The sequence below is a fragment of the Strix uralensis genome, chromosome Z (genome assembly GCF_047716275.1).
Source record: "Strix uralensis isolate ZFMK-TIS-50842 chromosome Z, bStrUra1, whole genome shotgun sequence".
Taxonomy (NCBI): Eukaryota; Metazoa; Chordata; class Aves; order Strigiformes; family Strigidae; genus Strix; species Strix uralensis.
Genome location: NC_134012.1, coordinates 97353653 through 97366295, shown reverse-complemented (window position 1 = coordinate 97366295; position 12643 = coordinate 97353653). Strand labels below are relative to the sequence as shown.

General features: G+C 48.9%; 1 protein-coding gene across 2 annotated transcripts in view; it reads right to left on the bottom strand.

Moving 5' to 3' along the window:
• The window catches only part of SETBP1 (SET binding protein 1), a 262052-nt gene extending 251069 nt beyond the window's left edge, over positions 1–10983 (bottom strand). For both annotated transcript variants that reach the window (XM_074855566.1, XM_074855567.1), the window contains exon 1: positions 10548–10983. The gene's annotated coding sequence lies outside the window, so the exon portion shown is untranslated. The remainder of the gene's footprint in view (positions 1–10547) is intronic.
• Positions 10984–12643: the final 1660 nt, after the last annotated feature.

Here is a 12643-nt window from a genome sequence, read left to right as displayed (position 1 = left end):
ATACAGTATGAGATCCTCAACTGATAAGAATAATTTTGAGTGGAATGACCATATGTGAATGCCTGTAACCCACAGATTATCTTTAAAAATAACTAACTAAGGCATGTGATTCATTAATAGGGTGAATTAGAAGAAGAAAGGTAGTTCCTCTCCACGTGGTCCCCCCATCTCCAACACTGCTTTTGTTCCAGTCTTTCCACCTCTGCCTCTGATTTTGCATGAGTTATGTGAGGACTTTCTCTGAAGGGAAAGGACGCAAACTCTCCCAGGTGTGGTCTACCCACATGAAAACAAGGAGCAAGGATTAATGGCAATTACCAGAACAACAGCAGAAATATAATCTTCACCTGTTTTCATCAGATTGCCCTGAGTCCAAGTGCTACCAGCCCTCTGAACCTCCACCAGCGCGACTGAGTAACACTGACTGATGGCTCTGCCTCGGTGTGCCCAAGTCTGGCAAAGGGAGCCAGGAAAAGCCACGCTGGAAGGGAAAAGACAAGAAAACCCGAAGATCTCTCACAGCCAGATGAGGCTGCAAGCATCCCCCCAAGATAAAGAGACAGAAATAAATGAGAGCCCAAGCATATCCATAATTACGGAGGCATGTAAGTGTGCACATTACACATGTGTGTATCTGTCTTCTCAACATAGAGACATTAAGAGTAAATTATGGAATCATATTTGACTCCATAATTAGGTTTGAGACTCCATAATTAGATCAGATAGTCACCTTTTTATGTAAGTAACTAACTATCATACAGCGCTGAAGGGAGGGCCAACTGAATGATTAAACAACTGACACGGCCATAAATCACAAGGCCCATAAAACCAGTACTGCCCAAGGTATAGCTGCAGCAACAGCCAGCATAGCGAAGCACCCATCTGCAGTAGGAGGAGAGATGTCCATCATGTTGCTCAAGGACTTTTACAAGCTCCTGCCTGAGAACTGTGCCAAGGTTTTATAATTCTACTCACAACCTAAAGCTGTGTTGGGGAAGGGAGTAAACACCTCCTCATGCTGACTTCTGGTCTTTAAAGGACCAACCTCCTCCCACTTGTGCCCTCCAAGACAAACGCTGCTGCAGGACTGCTCTAAAGCTGGGCCTGTTTCACTGGATTTACATCAAGGAATAGCGTTTGATCACAATGAAATCAAGAGCTGGTGTGTCATTTTTTCCCATCACCCTTGTGAAGATTAGGCCTCTGGGACATTAGAAAGCAGCATGAGATGCCAACTGTGCTCCAGCTCATTACAACACAAAAAGCCAAGCCAGAAGATTTGACTATGACAGGTCAACTCCAGGCTGCTGAGCTCCCAGACCAAGCATCATCATTCTCAGCATAATGTGTAATCAAAGGTGACTCCTGAGATGATTCAAGAGAATACCCTGATCACTCTGCTGGGTGCAGTAGTGTGTGCCACTACAAGGATAAAACTTATTCCATTAACAACAGCCATAAAACTCCTTGGGGAAAACTGTCAACATGCAACAGAAAGGGACTTCAAATGCTTACTCCATTCTAGCCAGCTCTTGCCAAGCGCACCATCCTGAAGGTAGTGGCAGCCACTCCAGGCTACAAATGGAAAGTTTTATGGGTGTTTAGGGAAAGGTTATTGGCACAGAGACCAGCCACAGAAAGCAAAACCCTGTACAATTCCATCATCTGTGTTACCAAACTTTCCTAGATTGACTCTGCTCTTGGAGAGCAGCCATCAGACACAGTAGCCTCCTTCTAACACCGTTGTGGTAGGGCAATAATCTCTCCTCCCTATGATCAAACATTTCCCTCTGCACCCTGAAACGTGCAGAAAATGATTTCTCTATATAAATCATTAACGAGAGGTTTGTTTTTATTTACTGCTGCTGCCACAGGACTCCTCCTTCCTCCTTTTCTTTTTTCCCCTTCCTTCATTATTTTATTTTCACTTGCACAAGTGCCGAATATACTAGCTTTCCCTCCTTTCAGGAAAAAACAAAGAAATAAATAAAATAAAACAACACATCTGACAGGGAATGCACCAGGTCTTGGCTCAGCATCCATTCTTCAGAGCTGTAAGTGATGGCACAAGGAGGACCAAAAAGGCTTTGGTCCAGGGTCTATCCTGTGCCCAGTCTAGAGGCTGTACAAACAACACATCCCATATTACTCAATTCTGCATGCTTCAGATGAGACTAGGAATAAAATGGTTGGATTTTGTCCATGCAGGCTTGCACTGTGTGTTTCCATGCTGAGCAAGCAGTGGTGTCTTTCTTGGTGCTGTATAATGTACCAAGCATCCCCAGCATCAAGGGGAGACTATGGGAAAAGAGGACATATATGGGACATTCAAGAAGAAGAATAAGAATTTGGGGTATTTAGAGAAAGGCATTGAGACTGCTTTGCCTTGCAGAATATATCAGTCTTTAGGCTTTGAGGGAGGAGACAGGGTCAGCAAAACAAGAAATACCCTTAAAGCCTCATGGATTGCAGAAGAAAAAACAGGAGGCAAAAGCAGTGCAGGACACAAGTGGACGTGGCTGGATGTGCACAGGGCAAAGAGCAGCCCACAGTGCCGGGACAGCGACGTCAAGAGGCATAAACTAGTCGGGAGCGTGCTAGTGGAAAGACCTGAGGCCAAGAATAAAAGCAAGATAACCGACAGCTCCTGTGGGCAAAGGAGTAGCTTTGCCTCTAATGAGGTTGAAGAGGAAGCGGTTACAGAAGTGCTGGGAGAAGTTGAGTCAGACAGGAGATAAGAGTCTGCTGAGTACCTGCACGCCCGAAAGGCCTCTCCAGCTGAACCACTTCATTGTGCTCTTTGTGAGGCATCCCTCCGAGGCAGCAAATAGGATAGTGAGCACCGGATTCATGACTCAAATCCCTATTCAAGCAGGACCAGGACTTTATGTTGTTATTCTCTTGTAATGCCACTGAGTTCAGGAGGATGTTAAAGGTTGGGATGGGGTCAGAATTCGGGGGAATCCAAGATCAAGTCAGCCATGGGTGCCCTCTCTCTTCACTGATGACATATGGGTCTCCATCTCCTAATCTGAGTCCTTCACTTAGGTCCCAACCAAGTAAGGTTTGGTCTGTAGGCTCTGATGGGTCAAGAGACCCCTGAACTGAGGCATCCACACCACTGCTGCCCAGTTAGAGATGGATGTAGGTTTGAATAGGGTCCCAGTTCCTACCTAGGGCCACGCTGCAGCTTATTGTTATTTTAATGGTTGCTCACAATATTTTTTTCAGAGGTTTTCCTTAAGGACCCTGGGAGGTCTGTTCACTGAACTAAACCTGAAGAAAATGTCCTGGCCTGAAAGCCACAGTTAAAAGGCAGCATGTTTTAAGAGCAGATGTGCCTTCAACTCCGATAACAGGATGGAGGAGCAGGACCTGTGTTTCTGTGACTACCTCCTATGACACAGAACTGGGATCTAATGTAACCAACACCTATAGCAAATGCCATTTATGACACTTATCCAGTAGGATTCGTAGGGACAGTGCTTCTCTCTTTAAGCCAACAGACTAAAAAGATCTCCATCGACTTTAGGATGCCTACAATGACACTTAATGTGTCATGGCATCACAAAACATGAACTCAATTTTTCTGTTCCACTCACACACCAAAAGACAGAGGCCTTCAACAAGCCCTATGTTTATATCTATTTATCAGCTCAAAGTCCAGCATGTTAGACTGCTGCCCTGGTTAAAAGCATGTGGTTAGAATAATTTAAAATGGAAAAGTGTTTCCTCTTCTTCCCCCACTCTCACTTATTCTGAATAAATTGGAGGGGAAAAAAATGGAACTGACAGCTGGAGAGAATTTACTCAACCTTTCAGGAAGAAAATTGTCATCAAGCAAAGAGAAAGCATGACATTTTTCAGCCCATTAGGTGAAGGTTTATGGAAGTTACAAGGATGTGAATATATGGGTTAATATTCTAAACTGTTTTGCAAGCTTAGGAACAATGGCCATGTACAATAACACTTTGCCCAGATGCCTGCTATAACACTTTACATGTATACAATCCTGTCTGAACACCTACTAAACTCCCCCCAGTTAAGCTTCACATCTTTGATCCCTTCTGAAAAAGAACTGAAGAATTCAGCAGAGAATTATTCCCCTGTGCAGAATTCTATTGAATCCCCACTATAGAGCTCCATAGGAAGGCTTTAGAGAGGGGGGAAAAAAAAAAAAAAAAAAAAAGAAAGAAAAAACTACAGGAAGGATTTCCTTGTCCAGCAAACTAATAGGATTTCAGAGGAGTTTCAGTGGAAACCTCATTGCATTCTCCAAAGCCAAAAATTTAGCAAGACTCAGGGAGAGGTAGGAATGGATCACAGTGTTGTTCTAGAATACGCTGGGTCTGGAAACACATGGGGAAGTTAGGTCAGTGTCCAAGTCTTAGAAATCTCATCAGTAGGATATTCAGGATATGTGGATTCATATTGAGGAAAGACATGGTTGTAATGCCTTGCAGCTTGACCTCTGGTTTGAGTATCATCATTTTCTTCCTTCCATCTTAAAACCAACTTCTCCATCTGCTGAAATACCACGACAGAAACAGAATGATTCATTGTATACATATATATCTCTCAGTTTTAAAGGTTAAGGCTAACAAAAATTTCAAAGTAACATAAAACCTCAGGCTTCCGATCTTTAACCCATCTCTAATTTTGAGGTATTTAAGTGAGCCCTGGGTTACCCCATGCTTGCCTACCACACATTCTTCTGAACAGCTTTCCCAAGCACTATTACAGGAGATACTGTACTACTACGTACTAGAGGAAACTTTGCTCTCATCACTGACACATTCATAGAGCCCTTAACAGCCCAGGACTGCACAGCAACCCTCACAGGAACAGGAATTCACTCCTTCAGAGGCAGTAAGAAGCTAAATAAGTCACCCCACAATGGCATTTATCCACAACCCCAGCACCCCACTCTGCCAGACATTTACATCCCAATATATCATGCACTGCAGAGCCGAGCCTTGGGCCATGCTGTGCTCTGGTATTCACCAGGGCAGGTCAGAGCCTTGCCACCACCTTCAGACCTCGTGTTTGCATGGAAATCGGTCTCCTCCTGCATGTTTTTTCCACACATTGAGCTTGCTTTCAAAACAGTGATTCAGACTCACCAGCCCTACATAGGGAAGACAACTCAAGCTCATCCTTATCATCTGCACAGCTCCTTTTTTCCCTGCAAGGGCCCTGTGCTGGATGGACACGTACATGAGCCCCACCACTGTCCCACTGATAAGCAAGAGTAAACCTGACCCTGGGATCTGTGAGCCATACCAGTGACCGTATTCGCAGAGTACTTCTCTGGCCACCTTCCTGTTTTGTCACCTGTGCTTCAGCCTCATCACTTTCCCCTTGATATCCAAAGTCAACAGGGTCATCATCACACACTGGCAATGGCACACAGGTTCAGTGGACAAGCAGCCGGGCAAATATCATAGAGGTACAGAGGCCTGAGACCTTGCCAAGCTCCCCAGCTAGACTTGGAAGTAAACTAGAGCCATAAAGATCGTAATCAAGCCTGGAACAAATCTTCCCAATCCTCAGGGTGTTTGAGGCCCAGAGTTTCAATTTGGCCTTTTGGAGAGAGAGGTAACTAACCTGAGATCTCCTCGAAATTTTCAGTTTCATAAAAGACAACAAAAGCCTAAATTAAATAATGCCAGAAGATTGCTTATCATACCCAGCTGTTCCACCACTTACAGTAAAAGCTCATCATTGTGTTTGGACGATCTGTGCTGCAAAGTAAATCCCACTCCAAAAGGGCAAAATAGCCTCTAACTCTGCTCCCTCTCAAGAGCTGATAAACAGAATTTACCACACCCTCCTTCCTTCACACATTTCCTCAGCTCTGAAAGACAAGATGCATTATTCTCTGCCTGCTTTTACTCAATTTAGGAAACGATTTTGCCTTTTTTTTTTCTTTTCCCCTCCCCATGTATTTATCCCCCTCTCTTTTCTCTCTACACAACCAGTTAAACATGAATGCAGAATCCAGGTGCCTGTTGGGGAGTTGCACTGGTTTTCAGCATCCAGCAGGTCTCTAAACAGGTCCAAAGATGCAGTGAACTTTTGAAGCCACATCAAGTGAAGCCCTCACGTTGGGAGAAGGAGAAATAAACTGTCTCTAAGGGTTTGAGCGCACCTCAGATGCAACTGTGCTAACAATGCATTCTTGCATCCTGATTTCATGCCGATATCAGAAGGCAAAACAGTCCCAACCTCAACAGTTTGGAAATCGTTTTGAGGTCCAACATTCCCCCCAGGCTAAAACCTGGAGTGGAGGGGTTTTAAAGCCCATCTTTAATCAAGATGACGATTTCCTAAAAACATGAGTCATTTTAGTTCCTCAACAGTAATAACGGGAAAGGAAACTCTTATTTTTTATCAAGTTGGAAAGAGAGAAAGTAACGAGAACAGAACCTATAATAGCAGCAAAACCAGTCCCAGTAGAAACCACAAACCCTGCAGCAAAACACTGGGAACCTTCTCTGCTAAAGTTCTCCCACAGACTCTCCCCTTTCTTGCTAGGCTTTGGACTAGCTCTAAACCTTGGATTGCTGCTGCCCAAAGAGTGCCTGGACTTCCCAGCAATGAGGCTAGATTTTGCCGTGGATTTCATTTGACCACTTTTTATTTTTTTATGCATAGATTTGCTGTCCTTATCATCAAATGCATGCTTAAATGTGGCACTTACACACTCAAAACCCCGTTGTGCCTACATGTTATGGTAGGCAAAAACAACCTGCTGAATTTTATGAACATGGCTTAAACCCTATTCAGTTGGCCCTACTGTGGGCCATGCATCATGGAGCACATTTTGGCAGTTATTAATGCTGCCTTTCAACATCATTGCAGACCCACAGATCACAGATACCCCAGAGGTGGGTAGTTAACGGGGAGCAAGAAAAACCGCCTAGGCATGTGGTTAAACAAATCAGTCATCAATTCACTGGGACAGCTTTCATTTCCATCACAGCAATCTGTTGGATCCCAGAACAGTTTTTACGTGGTTCATTAGACAATAGCCTTTCTTGCTACTAGTTGGGTCAAGAGTCAAAATTGCTGTGTAATTGCAAGTCTCGGAGCACAAGGCAAGAGTTTTTCAGTCCTGGAGGGTGTTGTCCAAAGGGGAAAGAAAACAGAAGGGAAAGATTATGTGTAAGCAGTTGAGCCCTACTGAGAGGGCAAAAAAAGTCACTGAAACTGGGATTAGACAAATCTTGTAATGGAAAACAAGAGTCCTGTTGGTAAGCTGGCACTTACACCAAAGAGATGGGGAAAAGGAGCTCAAAGGATGGGTCAAAACAGACCAGACGAGAAGATTAAGCAGCATCTGAAGACAAAAAATGATGGTCGGACCTTTTCAAGCATTCAACGCCTTGAGTTAATTAAGCACATGGCAATAGCAGTTATTAAAAAAGAACAGTTCCCAACTTAATCAAAGTACATTATTGGAAATGATACTGAGCAACCTCAGTAGAGAAACCCAGTAAATATCAAGTCAAGCTAAATAGCTCAGTTATGATTATTATTAATAATAAATCATGGCCACTGTTTCTTTTGTTTGCCAACAACTAGCATAGTTTATGGCTCTGCACAAACCTAACACACCATTTTATTACATTTCAGAGAGTGCATCCTCCTAAAATGATAATGTGTTAATAATCTATGCTGGGCTTTTTGGCAGGAACCAAAGAGCTCAAACAACTTGAAATAACATCAGCAAAAAATTATTTATTCCCCATCCCTAGTTGCAGAGAAAACAGAGGTTTTCTTGGCTCAGTTACTTCTCAATAGATTTCTGGTTTCAATTAAAACTTTGAGTCTGAGAAGTTTAAAAAAAAAAAAAAAACCAAAACCAACCCAAAGCCAATAAGAGATGGAAGTCTCCATTCACTGAGTGTTGCTGCTTTTTTTTTTTTTTTTTTTTTTTTTTTTTTTTTCCCTGTTTTTACATAACCTTTCTGAGCTAAGAGCAGAGATTAAAGTACAACTTCATTGTTTGGAGGGGTTTTTCTCCTTTCAGCTAAAAACCAAATGGAGATGAAAAAAGTTTCTCCTTTGAGTGGAAGGAGCTTCTGACCGAAGGGAGTGAGCTCAGCCAAGGCCAGGGAAACGCAGGAAGGTGTGCATGAAGCAGCCACTTGCACGTTTTCCCCGATAGGCATTCTTTCTCCCGATAAAAGGTCCTAGACACTTGTTTCCTCAGGTTCGTGCTATCACTGCCTAACGTGAGACGGCTGATTATATCATTACTGTAGCCTGCACCAAGTTAGTCCTGGCTGCAGGGGCTGTCGGATCAATAATTGTTCCCATTTGGGTCCATAATGTTCAACGCGGGATTGGATTTGCCAGCAGTCCTTTACCCCTGAAATCCTCCTGTCAATACGAAAAGGATCAAATTACTTTCCCTGACAGCAGAGGACTAGCAGGCTCAGCGCTTTGCTCGCCTCGCACATCCTTTGCGGTTTGACAGACGGACAAATAAAGGCAGCACGGCGGGTCCCCTCGTCGTCCCCCCCCTACCCTCCTCCCCCTCCGACCCGGCCCGGCTTGGCCCGGCGGCTAATGAAACACCTCGGTTTGCGGGGGGAGAAGCCCTGCCCGGCTCCCCCCAATCCCCCCGCCCTCCATCCCTCCCCGCCGGCCGCATTCGCTTGTGGCGGACTCCTCCCAGTGCCCAGCTCCGCTCGCCGCCCTCCCGGCCCTCAGCCCCAGCCCGGGGGCGGGGGGCACCGACACCCCCACGACGCCGGGATGGGTGGGCCAGTGCCCCCCCCCCCCCCCCCCCCCCCCCGCCATACCATGCACCCCCCCCCTCCCATATCCATATCCTCCTCCCCCGCGGGGAATCCCCACGCGTGTCCCCTTGCAAACCGCGGGATGGGGGACCTGCCCGCCGCGGGGGGGGCGTGTGGGGTGTCAGGGGTGTCCGCCCCCCCCCCAACAGGCGGCCGCTCCCAGGGTCCGGCTCCCGGCGGTGAAGTGGCCTTTTAGCATCATCAGGCGTCAGGCCCGAGATTATCAGTGTCGTTTATTTGAAGCGGAAACGAATCGGAAATCCTTCTCTCAACTGCCTTTTTAGACACATAAATACGCGCAGGCAGGGGCAGGCAGCGCCGGGGACCGCCGGTGCCCGGTGTGATGCACACTCACACTCACACTCACGCTCACACTCACACACCGGGAAACAAGGGAGGGAGGGAGCCCCCTCCTCGCCGCGCGGGGGGGGGGTGTACGGGGACACGACACGGGACCTGATTTCGCGGGGAAACCTGATTTTCGCGGGGAAACCCGGCGAGGAAGGGGTGTGAGTGTGAGTGTGAGTGAGCGTGCACGGAGGTGGGCAGGGAGCCTTGCGCCAGGGCTGGAGTTGACAATAGCCGCCCGCGGCTCCAGGCTGCGTTTTACACCACCACCCCACACACACCCCAAAACCATCACACACACCCCCCCCCCCCCCCCCCCCCATAATATCGGCGATATTCAAAACGCCCAAAGCTGAACTCCACTTTCACCCGGGGGGGTGGGGAGGGGGGGTGCAGAGGGGCAACCGGGGTCCCCAATCACTGGCTAATTAATAACCATTATTAACGCTCCTCACTTCGCCACCGAGCAAGGAGAACGGGGGGAGGGGGGGGGGCGGGGGGGGGGGGTCCCGCATTGCTAATTACTCCCCCCGCTGCTTCATTCCCCCAAACCCCCACCCCCCCTTCTTTCCTCTTGCAAATTGCCGCTTTTCGGGGCTGCGTGTCCTTTTCAATGTCAAAACAAGCGCGGGGCCGCGGCGGTCGCCCCGGGGCAGCGGTGTGACCCCCCTTCGCGACCCTCCCCATGCCCAGCACCGCCGCGGACCCCCGGGCACACGCACACACACTCACACTCACACACACACACACACACACACACACACACACAAAATCCCCATAAGGTTACAACGTTGCTCTCTAGCTCCACTTAACCTGCAATTTACGAAGCGGGGGGGGTGTCCCCCCTCCCCTCCTTTCCACGCGCACACACATAGCTGCCACCTACCCCCGGCACCGTTGGGGAAACACATATAGGCTACCAAAAGTGGGGGGGGGGGGGGGGGGGGGAAGATCATCGGGGGGGGGGGGGTAAACACATTTAAGCAAACTCCTAAAAAAAATTTCAACCCCTTTCCAGCAACACGGTTTTACACACACCCCACACCCCCCCCCCCATAACACACACACACCCCCCCCCTACCAGCCACAAAGCATGGGGAGGGAAGGGGTCGGAGGGGGAGAGGAGGACTCGCAGGCATTGCACAGCGGAGAAATATTCCCCCCCCCAATAAATAAAGCCCTTTCCGCGCCATTGCAAAGTCACAACACGAAAAAAAAAGGAGACGACATTAACTTTTGCATGCAGAGGGGAAAAAAAAAGGGGGGGGGGGGGGGGAAGAGAGAGGGGTAAGACCCTCCTGCAATCCGGATCATCAAGACAGACCTTTCCTCGATGGCTCAGGTTTTTTGTTGCTTGCTCCCCCCCCCCCCCTCCCCCCGTTTACTAACCCATATCCCCAAAACGGCAGTGGGGGCTTCTTAGCAGCTTCCTCTTCTTCTTCTTTCTTCCTCCTCCTCCTCCTCCCTCGGATTCCCCCCTTCTTGTCTCTTCTCTTTTAGATCCCGGTTTCAATCCCTCGCCACAGCCCCCAAAGGTGCTTTTGCTTGTGTTGCGGCAAACCCATGGCGGTGTTCATCTGTCAGATTAGGGGAGCGCACGGCCGCGCAGCGCACGCAGAGCGGAGAGGGAGGAGGGCGGGGGGAGGAGGGAAGGCACCCGGGGAGAGGGAGATGGACGGACAGACAGACGGATAGATAGCTCGACAGATAAATGATAGATAAATAGAGCGAGATAGAGCGAGAAAGGGGGGAAAATGGCGTCTTGGAAGCCGGAATCCCGGAGTAAATCAAATTAACACGCAACACCCAGAGCAGTCCCGGCTAATTTTAGCAGGATCCAAAATAAAATGAAAAGGAAAAGGGGGGTGGGAAGGAGGAGAAGAAGGAGGGGGGGGGGGGGGGGTAAAAGAAAGGAGGAAGGGGGGAAGGAGAAAAAAAAAAAAAAAGGGGAGAGGAAAAAAATGAAGAAAAAAAATCAATGCACTGGATAAAATCCTGGATTTGAAATCGATGGAGCTTGTCTCTGTCTCTCTGGTTCTCTCGCTTTTTCTTTTCTTTTCCTTCTTGGTTTTTTTTTTTGAGGGGGGCTTTTTTTTCTTTCTGTTTGTTGTTGTTGGTTGTTTGGGGGCCTTTTGAAGGGGGTCGAGGGTGGGGGGGGGAGGGAGAAAGCGTTTTCGGTTTTGCTTTTCCCGGCGAGGAGTTTTTTTTTTTTAAAAAAAAAGAAAAAAAGAAAAAAAAGAAAAAAGAAAGAGCAAAAACCCCGCGACGAGAGAAAAGGGGCTGCTTTGGCGGCGAGGAAGCTGTTCCCTTTATTCCGTCTCTCCCGTCTCCGGAGCGGGCCCGTGCTGGTGCCGGAGCTCCGGCGGGCTGCGGGGCTGCGGCCGCCCCGCTCCCCCCGCCGCGCCGCCCCGCACCGCCCCACGCCGGGCCGCGCCGAGGGAGGGCAAAGGGGAGGCGGGCGGGGGGGGGGGGGGGGGGGGGAAACCACCACCCCACCAACACCCCCTTTTCCTAACGGGCACGGAATCGATGCTCACACACACCCAGTGGCACACCCCCCCCCCCCCTCCCCAGCGCCTTCGGTCAGAGTACAGTCTCGGAAAGGGGGCGTCTGGGGGCTGCTTTTTTGCTCCCCGCTGGATTTTCCTTTCTCTGTCTTTTATTTTGTCTTTCGGTCTGGTTGTTCCCCCCCCCCCCCCCTTCTCTCCCTCGCCCTCCCTGCAAGGGGCGGCGATTTGTTAGAGCAGATCTGGGGGGCTGATGGCTCCGTCTCTTTCCTCTGTTTCTCTCGCTCGCTCCCGGAGCCCTGCAGCACTGGGGGGAGGGGGGGTTTGAGGGCTGTGTAGGGGGGGAATAAATGGTAATGATCAGGCGCGGACACACACACACAGACACACACACACACAGACACACACTCGGTGTGGCTGCAGTGCTCAGCCCTGGGTTAATGTACTCAACAGTGCCACTACCTGACACAACAGCAGCAGTGATGGGGGCAGGGGAGAAAAAGAGAAGGTGAGGCTCAGGTTAGTGGTATTCACCCCACGCCAACCTCTCCCTCTCCCATGCCCCCCCCACCCCCCCCACGCCCCCCCTTATCCTTTTTACAGCGCAGCCCCTACGAGGGAGATTTTTGGGGGTCCAGCGGCTGCTGTTCAGAGCTGAGGTGAGGAACCCCTCTCTGGGGCTGGGGGCAACCAGCAAAAGATTCCCAACACGTATTTTAAGGATTAAATCCCCCCCCCCCCCTTTCAGTATAAAGCGCTAACAGTCCCAAAATACAGCACAAATCCAGCTCCAGGCCAGTGGAGCTGTGCAAAATCCAAGTCTTTTGGTTTCCCACCCTTGATCTGCCAGTGGTCTGGATGACACTGGCATTCAGGTTGCCAGTTTGGCAGACCTTTACTCACTGGAGTAAATTCTTGGCTTGCCTGAATAATCACACAGGTGATGAGGAAGAACCCCCAGAATAGGGAAGGTGTGCG